A 12416-nucleotide genomic window follows, 5' to 3' on the forward strand; every position below is an offset into this window, starting at 1 on the left:
TTCAACTCATTTGTTGAGAAATATATAAAATAGAAGGATCCAAAAATTTCCTGGGAGGAAAATAAAAATTGAAATATTAAAATCATAATATATACAGTAAATATGCCAAATTAAGACTAAGAATATTAAATTAGTCCAGATGAAACTTCACAGTTTAAAGCTGTGACCTGTGGAGTTTTTTTTGTGGCAGACTCTGAGACCTTCTTATCTGCAACTATGAATTGTGTGTGCTGAAATTCATTCCATCCACTGTTAGCTTAAAAGGCAAAAGTTAAGAAATTTAGTTGCTTCACTGCACGGACTTGCCACTGATCCTTAAAATTTCTCATTATAAAAGCTGGTAACTAGAAATAGTCTTTCATTCCAATATGACATAAAAAATGTGGCTATATAGATAGATACACACCAGAGGGAGAAAAAAGAGGAATCACATCTTTTAATATAAGCTGAATGTTTTTAGTCTGGTAATAGACCTGTCAAATTTTGAAGAAATGTTAATAGGCAAAGCTTCTTAACTTTTGCCACATGGTTTTAGCTTCAGAACTATAGATTTATGAATATGCACATACATTTGGCAAGAAATGGATTAATTCCTGTTGAAACAATAAATACAACTATGTCAATTTTTTGAAAGGTACCTTGACTGGATAAAGCTTTGATCAAATCATTTCTTTAAAGCATACTGAGGCAAGGAGCTGCCTTAGAGCACTAGATGGAATTCATAATTGTTTTTGTGTTTATCAATTACATATAGGGACAATATATGAAAACTGAATGACACAGTTCTCTGACTTTAAGGTACCTGTGTGATTAATGATTTTTATTATTCTGTACTCAGAATAAAGCAATATGACTAACAGTGCTTTGGACTCCCTTTACAATCTGAATTTTCTACTTCTCTAAGTGAACATCTATAAGTCTAAACTTTGTTTTCTCCTGAACTGATGAAATGTTACATTTCCATATCAAAACAACTAGGAATTCAATTGAATGCTCTGAATATGGTTGCAATGCTGATCAGCTGGTAAACTGTCTTTGCTCAAAACTTTTAATTCTTAAGGACCGGGCCATATCTAAGATTCGCCATAGGGATGAATGAATATCAATTTATTTTCATGTATTATCTGAAACAAGAGATTTCAAACGTACAAATGTCTTTTTCTATTTTATTATTATTAATTCAATAATATGTTCTAGTTAATATAAGTTAAGTAGAAAATCTTGAGAACTACAATTATTTTGGAATCTTCCATATAACAATTTTCCTTTGAGCTGGCTGACATTTCTAGATAATAAAATGTTAGCTAGCTATCTCTTTAAAACATATATGATAAAATCTTTTTTAATTCAATACCCTCAGAGTTTATTTTTTATTATTTAATAATCCATCTTTTTAAATATTGTTGATATGAAAGTAATTAAATAAATAAATATTATTAAAAGTTTTGTTGTTCATATACTATAATTCTGTTTAGAATTGGGTTGTTGTAATTCAGTTTTGTGCCAGAGACCTATTGAGTTAAAGAATCACTTGGAGATTTTAAAAAAGAACGTAGGGGGATTTTCACGCAATAGATCAGATGCACATTTACTTCTGTTAAAAATGAATGGACAGTAGTTAAATTATTCACTGAGTACCAGAGTCCTGGTGTTTTCAGTAGTACAAGTGTCCTGGTGTTTTTCAGTACAATTGGAGTTAAAATATAATTTTTCCTTCCTCTGTATAGACAGGTTGGCTGTCTGCACAACTGGAGAGTAAGCATATCAGACTTCTCTCTGTGTACAAAACAACTTCTCCCTCTTAGACAAGATTGGTAAGTCAATTCTCAGAAAAAATATATAAAATTACATCTATTGTGATGCATGCAGGGGCAACAAAGCTTTTCCACCCTGTAAAGATCAACAAACATTGTTCAATGCCATATTGAGCATGACTTTTCAAGAGGGGAAAGTATTGCAGAAAATAGTTTTAAAAAGATTTGGAAGTAGAAAGAGTGGATGGATGGGCAGAAATAGGAAGCCATTCAACTGCCATACTGTTTCAATAGCTAAGCAGAATGGAATGAAAATAAATTGGATGGTAAAAGATTTCAGATAGATACTAATAAATATTCTAATATATATTTACGACCAATGGATCTAGTTGTATCATTTAAAAAGTGATCTGAGAATATCTAATGGAACTTCCTACTGAATAAAGAAAGTAGTCTTTCTTTTTTCTTCTTAATTTTTTTTGTACTTTCCATGCTTGTCTTAGCTGTCCCTCAGAAAATAGAACAGTGCTAGAAAAAGAGGACAGGATAATGCTGTAATCTTTTGTAGGTAGTAGATAAACAATAAGAAAAACAATGCTTTAGAAACCCCAGTGGAAAGCTGGAAACTAAGTTTCAAGAATTGCTTCCAAATGTGATTATATACAGTACCTTTTCACATACATGTAGCCTTGGAGGGATAAGTTATTGAAGGGAAAAAATGATAAATTACCAACAGTACCACAATCAGATCTTTTTCAGCCCAGTAAGATCATCCATTTCTCACAGTGTTCCTTAATTCTATTCTCAGAGGAAATAAATCATCACTTTATCATGTTATTTTCTCAACCTTCAAGGCATCTGCATGCACAACATCCTGTAGAAAATGAACATTACAGATTTCTAAATCTAGGGGCTTCAATAGTATATCTAATCCTAGTATTTTCATGGATTACCCCATGCCTAACATAGGAGAGTGCTTATTTTTATTAAGCTCCATAAACGTAAAGAAGCAGTAACTTAAAACTGAAATAGAATTATTACCGGTATTATATAAACAACAATGTGAAATCATGACTGCCTGTTCTTTAGCTGGTGTTGGCCATTATTTACTATTATTACTTATCATTGATTAAACAATCACCAGATGTTCAGACCGGGTCTGGAATTTTTATCCATCTATCAAATCCATCCCAAGAATCTGGGATCATTCTTTGTCTTCTATTCTACCAACTCCTGGTATTGCCACATCAATTATCCATATTCCTACTCATTATAGAAAATGAACTTCCTTCTTTTCAGCACTGGTTTTACACGGTATGTTATGAACCCATGATAAAATCCAGCCTCATAATACACCACATATAACTTGAAAAAAAAGAACTTCATTTTCTACAATGTGTTGCACATGCTTGATAAAGTCGACATTTAGAAATCCCACAAAATTTTAACATGCTCATTTTGACTATTTTTTTCAATTGTCCCTACCAATTTTTAATTACTAATACATGATAATTTTTACAGATGTTCCAGTGAATCATTTTGTCTTCTGAATTATGTCATTGTTTCTAATCAGTTTGTGCAGCCGAATCTGAAATTATTTACATTGAGAGGTTTGGAGAATAATTGATCTTTTTCTGAAGCAAAGAATATAAATCACTACATTTCTGCTAAAAAAAAGTATGTACATGTACAAGCATGTACAAAACAGATTGATTTTGTAACCTTTTTTAATAATACTGATGAATTGTTTCATTAAAAAAATAACAACTGAATATTTTGTATTGGTTTCTGAATAAACTGTACACATTATCATGCCGCCCCCCAAAAGGACTGATTTACTTTAAAAACAAATATTATGTTCATAGTAACACCCATTACAGACTAAATTATTTATTTATTATTTTAATATTTTAGTATTTATTAATTAATATTAGTATTTTACTCAGTTTAAGATTTACAATGTACAGAATATTAAAAGTAATGTTAAGAGTAAAACTGTCATATCACATTATTCTATTGAGGAATTCAGTACTTTTATTCATGTAAGCATTACTTGCATTGTGGATTTTGAAATATAATGTCCATATTGGATGCAGAATGAAATGAAAATTCCAGGAAGCACATTTTGAAATTTTTAAAGGATAGAAAAATTCAGATATATTTCCGAGGTTAATATGGTGGATGTAGTTTCTGGATATTAAGTTTCTAACAATATGATTGTGAAATTAATTTAATGTTTTGTATAGTGAGTGCAATCATACCACATCTCTATTATTCATTCACAGAAATATAAAATTATATCATAGTAATTAATAGTAATTAATTAATTAAAATTATTATAAGGATAGGAACATTGCCCAATACCCAGCCCAGTGCAGGACTTCAGTATTACTCCATCCCCAACAGATATCCTGGATTTAACTATTCTTTATAAAGGATAATCTTGTCACTTCCTAAGACTGTCTGCACCATTGTTGAACAGATTTTACCATTAATTTTCCCATGCCAGGTATTAGATTAGGGAACTGGTGTTATCCTCTTTATCTTAATTATTATAAGATGCAAGCAACTGTGATTAACAATACATTGACGGAATCCACAAACTTGCTATCTAACTTTTTCTAAGTTTCCAGGTGAAAGAGTTTGCAATAAAAAGCTTGCTAATTCTATACAAATTGCCTTGGATGGTTAAATAATCCCTTCTTCTAGCTGTATTTCTTATATGTACATAGAAAAGGGGATCCAACCATTATCTCCTAGCCAGTGTTCTGCACTGCCAATATATTTGTCAAATATATGACTCTAAATTTATCCCTGATAAAATTCCTGTTGCTGATTTCTTGTCATTATTCATGCTTGTCATGATCATGTGCTGTATAATTGCAAAGGAAAGCTAAACCTATTTGCTGCCATCTTGTGTTCATCCAGATTGGATTGGAAAAATAACAAATATTGTAGTAGAAGACATATTGAAAGAATTACAGTTTATAAACATTAAAGATAAACTGTGGCTCACATAGATGTGACAGTTGCATTTTAATATGTCCTTACCTGAAATTAAGCACACCTTTTTTTCATATTGAGTGAAAAAAGTTTAAACTATTACACGCTTATTTTTATTCAGAATTAAAAGTAATACTTTGAGGGTGGAGTTGGAACTAAGTTGTGTACAATTCAAATAAGTTATTTTACATTTGTACTAAGACTAAAGACATGATGGGACTTTATCTGAAGTAATGTGGCCATAGCTGCCATCTATTTCCCAGACACCAATGTCGATGTTGTAAATAATTCTTACAGATATATATATATATATATATATGTGTGTGTGTGTGTGTATCTATATCTATATCTATATCTATATCTATATCTATAGATATAGATATAGATATAGATATAGATATAGATATAGATATAGATATAGATATAGATATAGATATAGATATATCTTAAGTTTTCGGGTACTTACATGATACGGCATTCGGCTTTGTTTGGGTATTTTCCCACGTCATAGTAGTTGTGCTTTTAAAGTTGTAGCGACGTTTCAGCAGAATCTCATCTGCCATCATCAGGCTTCTGCCATCATCAGGCTTCATCAGAAGCCTGATGATGGCAGATGAGATTCTGCTGAAACATCGCTACAACTTTAAAAGCACAACTACTATGACGTGGGAAAATACCCAAACAAAGCCGAATGCCATATATATATATATATATATATATATATATATATATATATATATATATATATATATATGTATAAATTATATATATAAATTATTTTACTGCTATATTTCAAATAGCTTTAGGAGTTGCACAACTTAATACATACAGTAGTGCATATCTTTACAGAAATGTTATTGGTTTTTAAATGTAGCTTTAGAATTGGTATGGTTGGCACTCCTACTTGTTAAAATTAACTCCAGAAAAATGGGTAATTATTTCATACATTTACTAAAATAAAATAGCTTTTTATTATACTATATTTATACTGCTAATGACAGATGTATTGGACTAGAAAGGTGAATGTTGATATTTCTCTTTCAAAATTACAATTTTAATCACAGCTCTGTAAGACCACTTGATCAACTAATTTAATAGAGGAACAGGCACATGTGAGCTTTGCAGCAATTAAGGTCTGAGACTTTACATAAACATTTCGTTTAAAAAAAGTTGCCTTCACAAATTGTGTGCAGAATCAATTTCTTAAGGATAATAAAAGAAATGAGCAGTGAAATGTATTTCTTTCATATTGCAATGTACAATTTTGGGTCCATAGTTAAAGAACTAAGGAAAAATATAGCATGTAGATTGAAGGGAATGTAAGAATATAAACTAACTGGAACTCCCAATAGTTTCACTGTTATCATTTTCAGCAATAAATATTAGCAACAAGCAGAGACTATTTTTTTTCTAATCAAATATTCAACATGAATGCATTACTTATCCTACACAATACAGTGAGCTTAATTTATTTGTTGAAATTAATTCTGAACTGGTCATTAAGAAATCTGGCCATAATAAAAAATAATGTATCACTTCAAAATAATTACCAGTCATACATTATTCAAAATTTCTTATGACTATCTTGCCCCCATTTCCTATAGCTTCTAGTATATTTCTAGATTTTTCCTCTCCAGTATGTGGACAAATAAAGGCAAACATCCTTTACTCATAATATTACATTGTAATATACAACCAGTACAGTATAAATATAACTCAACTATAAGTACAGTATAAATGTAGCTCAACTATTTATTCCTGAGATTATAGAGTGAGAGTCCTGCTGCACATAAGTATAAAACTGATATATCATTCCCTTTTTGATTTATTAATGAATGGCATCTTAATGGCATCAAATGTGTAATTGTTCTGTTGGATCATGAATCTTTAGATATGTCATAAATTATCTGCATTTTTCTCACTGAATATAGCAAATTACATACTGGATAAGAAAATGCAGTGGTTGTGCATGTAAGGAATAACTAACAAAGATTTGCAGAATTTCTGAACCTATTTGATAATTTCATAAATAAACAATATCCTTTGATGTTTTATGATCAATATAAGATTATATAATGTAAAGATATTTTGTGGTACCTTTTTGAGACAGTCAGAAGATTGGAAGGTTGTCCAAGCTCAATTTAAATATATCTTTAGATAAGAACTTCCAGCAACCTATAAGCTTGAGTGAATTCCCCAGGAAATTTTTACTAGTTTTAACAAAAATTATATGACTTTTCATGCCATTTCTTTTGCATACTGTGGCAGTGTGGCAGCAGTAACTATGACAATTCACTGTGGTCAACTCACCACGGCCCACTCACCATAGCCAACTCATCACAGCCATTTTGATGCGGCCATCTCTCCAACTCTCTACGGGACAACTTGGCATGGCCAACTCACTGTGGGACAAGTGTTACATTAATATCAAAAATATTGTGGAATAGAATCACTAAAGAAAGGATGCAAAAGGAGGGACAAAATGAAATGTGAATGACAAACATTAAAATATTTTTTTTAATTTATTTTAGATAATTAAATTGAATTGTTAAATTGTTCTGCAGCAAGTTGTCCTCAGAAAGTTGGCCCTGGTGAATTGTCCCAAAGCAAATTGACCATGGTGAGTTGGCCATGCCAAGTTGGCTCTGGGAATTGTCCCATTCTGGTGGTAGCATTGGTTTCTTTTAGGGATGATATAATTTAGCCAAGGCTAACTTAAATGGGCTCTTTCTCCCCCTCTTTCAAATCATACCACTTTTTTTTTTTTTTTGCATTTCTACTTTGGTTTTCAGGTGCACTTTTCTGATGTTTGTTGTGGTTCGCCAGCAGCCTGTGCAGATGGCAGCGGAATCGGACAGTAGAAAAAGGGGATCAGTCTGGGAGTCTGGAGAGGACTTGGACAAGAGTCCTGCATCCAAAGCAGAGATGGGGCCGGGACCATCTGGGAGTACGGTGCTACCTCCGGAGCCTTTAGAGTCTGGCAGCAGCAAGGCAGAGGACCCAGGGGAGCCTGTTCCCAGTGCAAGTGTGCACAGACCGGCTAGAAGGTGAAAACAGCTGAAACAAAAGGGGTGACTCGGGAGTAAGGCTGGGAGGTGATTGCCCCTCCCATAAGGTATAAAGTACAGGCAAAGATGATGAAACCTTTGCAGGAATCAAAGTCGTTCATTCGGTTCAGACTCAGTCTTGAAGCTCTTTGTACTTCCGTTGGTTTTTGTTCTAGTTTATTTGACACTTCTGTTATTGGCAGCACTTCACAGGAATGAAAGGTGGGTGCTTATCTTGAAGAACTGTTTGAGTTTCATTACTGGCTGGGAATGAAAATAATTCCCAGCATTGCAATAAAATAAGACTTGTTTTTAAAATAAGCATGTCAGTAATTATGGTTTTGGAAGCCTTGGTCAGAACAATGTTGGGGGTATCATTATTCTGAGGCACCAACTTCAACTATCTAATAAGAAATTTAATTTATGAATGTTGCTATTGATCTGTTTCTATTGCTATTTCTTACTAGGTAGATCATGGAAAAATAAACAAAAAAAAATGTTATTGCCTTTATGTTCTCCTTAGCAGGTTCCAACAGCAACAGAAATGTCATTTGCTAGACTAGATGGATCTTTAGTTTGAGCCAATGATGCAACTTTTATATTCTTATTAGCTGCTTCAACTTGCCTTATGGGCTGTAATTTGATTTCAGACATATATATATATATATATAATATTCTACTATTAGAAGGTTAGATAGCTAGTGGCTACCTAAAATATGAAGAGCAATAGAAAATTTACGAGTTGAAAATCCTGATTTATTAATCAGTGCTTTCAAATGCCCCTAAAGGTATGAAGATTAACATATTTGCTACCATTACCATAGGCTACCAGGAATCAAATTTATTCACAGATATATATAGTGTGTGTATGTGTGCATGTGTGTATCTATTCTGTCTATGTATTTAATTTTAGATATCTAAGTTCCTACTAATGTTTTAAGTGACTATTAATGAAAACAAACTATTTTATTTATTAATTAAATTTATATGATGCCCATCTCACTATCATATTGCAAACAATTCAATTCAATGAAACTATGTTAATTCTGCATGCAATTCGAAATTAGTAAAAATGTATACACTTGTATGCATTTTATGGGGAAAAAAAGTTATCAAAGTTAAGATAAAATATATCTTATGTTATCGGTACAAAATCCTGACATTTTGAAGAGAATTCACAAGCTCATGCTAAAAAGAATCATTCTAAAAAGCAGGTATCAATGCTAGACAAACAATCAGGCAGAAAACTATACCCTATACCAATACTAGTTGTCTTGTGATTGTTATAAATATTGTACAAAATATCTTAAATGGAAACTTGTGAATATCTTTATGTATTTTTAGTATGTATGTATGTATGTATGTATGTATGTATGTATGCCATCAACCGATAGAAATAAAATACTATTAAAGTGGCAAGTTTAGTGCAGGAAATCTGCAGGCTAAGTTAGAAGTGCGGTTAAATATGATATCCTTTTGAAATCATTGTGCTGCCACAAGAGAACTAAGTCCACCCCACTCCCCATAAATTCTGTTGGCCCTTATCTAGCACCAGTTCAACTATTATCATTAGTTGACTAGATTCTTGCATAAAGGAAGCAATAATTCTAAATTCTTCATGTTTTGAACTCTGAGAGTGTTCCTGGTTCTTTGCACTGACAATTAAACAGCATAGTATAGGGATTTACTGTTTTCTGCAAATCACTTGATAAAGAGAACTGGTATATAAAAGCACCATTTGGATCATCTCTAGTTAATACAGCCTACTTTACATAAAGAATGTGTTTTTCTTAACTGTTTTTACTCAACATATCTGGAAGGTCCTGTTTTGGGAAGTTTGTCCAAAGTTTGTCCAAAAGGACCTGCCTAAGTGCCTAAGTTTTTGACTTACAATCAGTTGCTTAGTAACTGTTTGAAATTATGATAGAACCCCACTCGCAAAGTACTTAGGATCAAGATTCAAAGTTCCAATAGCTGTTTTGCACCTTATGGATCATGTGATCATTCTTTGGGTGCTTGGCATTTATACCTGACCACAATTTTTTAAAGGGTTTTTTTGGCTAGGATCCAGCATTTACTTGTGGTTTCCAGCAACAAATGCCCATTGCAGAAAATGAGTTCACTTAATGATTGTGACATTCACTTAACAACCATGGTGTTGCAAAAAGATAATAAAAAAGAGTGAAATGATCACATTAGTCACATAATGATCCACTTAACAGCTAGAGTGGCTTACAATCATAATTTTGGATTCAGTTATGGTAGTGGGTCGAGAACTACCTGAACTTTGCTTTAAAAATAGGCAAAAGATCTATTATTGAAAGTGGCACATTTATTTACATATTTTAATTATGTTCAGATAGAAATGAAATAAGCCATGCCGTAGAATAGAGATCATTTTTTTTCATAATTATGGCTAAGCATTTATGGTAATAATACCAGAAAAAAGAGTGCAATGTATATATTGTCTTTTTTTATAACAGAATTATGTTTCCATTCTAATGCTTAACTTCTTTATCAATTTAAAATCTAGACTGAAAAATTATGTCAGCATGTTGTATTGTTTTTGAATATCATTCCATTGAATGGGATTTCCTTTACATTTCTTTTGAAGCTAAATTCTTTGTTACAGTTATTAAAATACATGTATATTTGTCTATTGTGTGTTCATGGCTATTTTTCTCCCAAAGTAGCTAATTACTACAGATAAATGTTCATTAAAAATTCTCCCAAATCTCTTTCTTCTCTTCTTTTGCATTTGTATGAGAATATTCATTGCTATAATCCCTTGTTTGTGGTATTTCAACTTGTTGTTATGGAAATAAGCTACTCTAGATGTGTTCCTACTAAGATTATGGAAAAATCATTTGCTGAAATAATGCCATTTTGTGTCCTAAATAATTTAGACATTGTGACTGTGTTTTGATTGCTTTTATGTGAGTAGCTATTTCCAAATTAAGGAAACCCTTTCAAAAAGACATAGCATATTATGGTTAGATAATAGATGATAGATAGATAGATAGATAGATAGATAGATAGATAGATAGATAGATAGATTTATGGAGGAGGATGGGGGAGACGAGAAGGGAGGATGTTATGTGATATTAAAGCCTCTCATAAAAATGAAATTGTGGTAGCCCAGAGAAAAACTGTTCTGCCTGCTGATATTCCCACTTGAAATAGTAGTTTTGCTTAAGGTGTCACCTGCTATGTATAGCTTAAGGTTGAAAGAATTTATGTCATACACACCTTTTTATTATTGGAATATAGTGCATATGATTTATAAAGGAACAGTTTGGAACCGCTATTGTAAGAGTTTAGTTGCAATTTATATTACTACTTTTTCATAATATTATATTCATCCTTATTAATTAGGCTAAGGAAAAATATGACACAACTTTTTTAGAAGAAAAAATAGAACTAGTTTAAAATGTTTAAACATAACTGAAATATTTACATGTGTACATACTGACAAGCATAGAAGAAATTTGGGAATGGTAAGGTACAAATTTTTAAAGAAGAAAAACTATGCTGCCATTACATTTGGTCAACTATTTTTCTTTTGCAAGAAGAAAAAGGAAGAAAGGGGGCACAAAACTATACTACATTTCACTTAGACTTGGCAGAAGATCACTTGTCTCAGTTGACAATAGGCAAGATATATCATCTCCAGGTCATCTCCAGATGTACATACATGTAGAAAAATGTCTTATTTAATAATAATTTATTAAATTGCTAAATTGTCAACAATCTGAATTGTGAGCAAGTCACTGCTAAGATATGCTACAAACCATCCCCACGTATTTACTACTTATAATCCCTATCATAAAATAATGGCAGAAGACTCCAGATACTTTATATGTCAGTCTAGAAAAGTGTTACAAGGCTTATTGCAGGTGCCCACTATCAGTTGATGTAACATATTTAGGTGTAACAGAACCACTTTGGGATAGTAAAGATACCAGGCAAGATAGTTGAATATTGTGAGTTCTAGTCCTATCTTAGTGTTATATATGGAAATTTTCCATATACAGGTGAAACTCAAAAAATTAGAATATTGTGCAAAAGTTCATTTATTTCAGTAATGCAACTTAAAAGGTGAACCTAATATAAGAGATACTCATTACATGCAAAGCAAGATAGTTCAAGCCATGATTTGTCATAATTGAGATGATTATAACTTACAGCTCATGAAAGCCCCAAATCCACAATCTCAGAAAATTAGAATATTACTTGCAATCAATAAAACAAGGATGATACATAGAACAATATCGGACCTCTGAAAAGTACAAGCAAGCATATGTACTCAGTACTTGGTCTGGGCCCCTTTTGTGGCAATTACTGCCTCAGTGAGGCACAGCATGGAAGCTATCAGCCTGTGGCACTGCTGAGGTGTTATGAAAGACCAGGATGCTTCAATAGCGGCCTTCAGCTCTTCTGCATTGTTTGGTCTCACATCTCTCATCTTTCTCTTGGCAATGCCCCATAGATTCTCTATGGGGTTCAGATCAGGTGAGTTTGCTGGCCAATCAAGCACAGTAATCCCACGGTCACTGAACCAGGTTTTGGTGCTTTTGGCAGTGTGGGTAGGTGCCAAGTCCTGCTGGAAAAT

Source organism: Pseudonaja textilis, chromosome 7 (assembly GCF_049901715.1).
Source record: "Pseudonaja textilis isolate UNSWEBS1 chromosome 7, rPseTex1.2, whole genome shotgun sequence".
Lineage (NCBI taxonomy): Eukaryota > Metazoa > Chordata > Lepidosauria > Squamata > Elapidae > Pseudonaja > Pseudonaja textilis.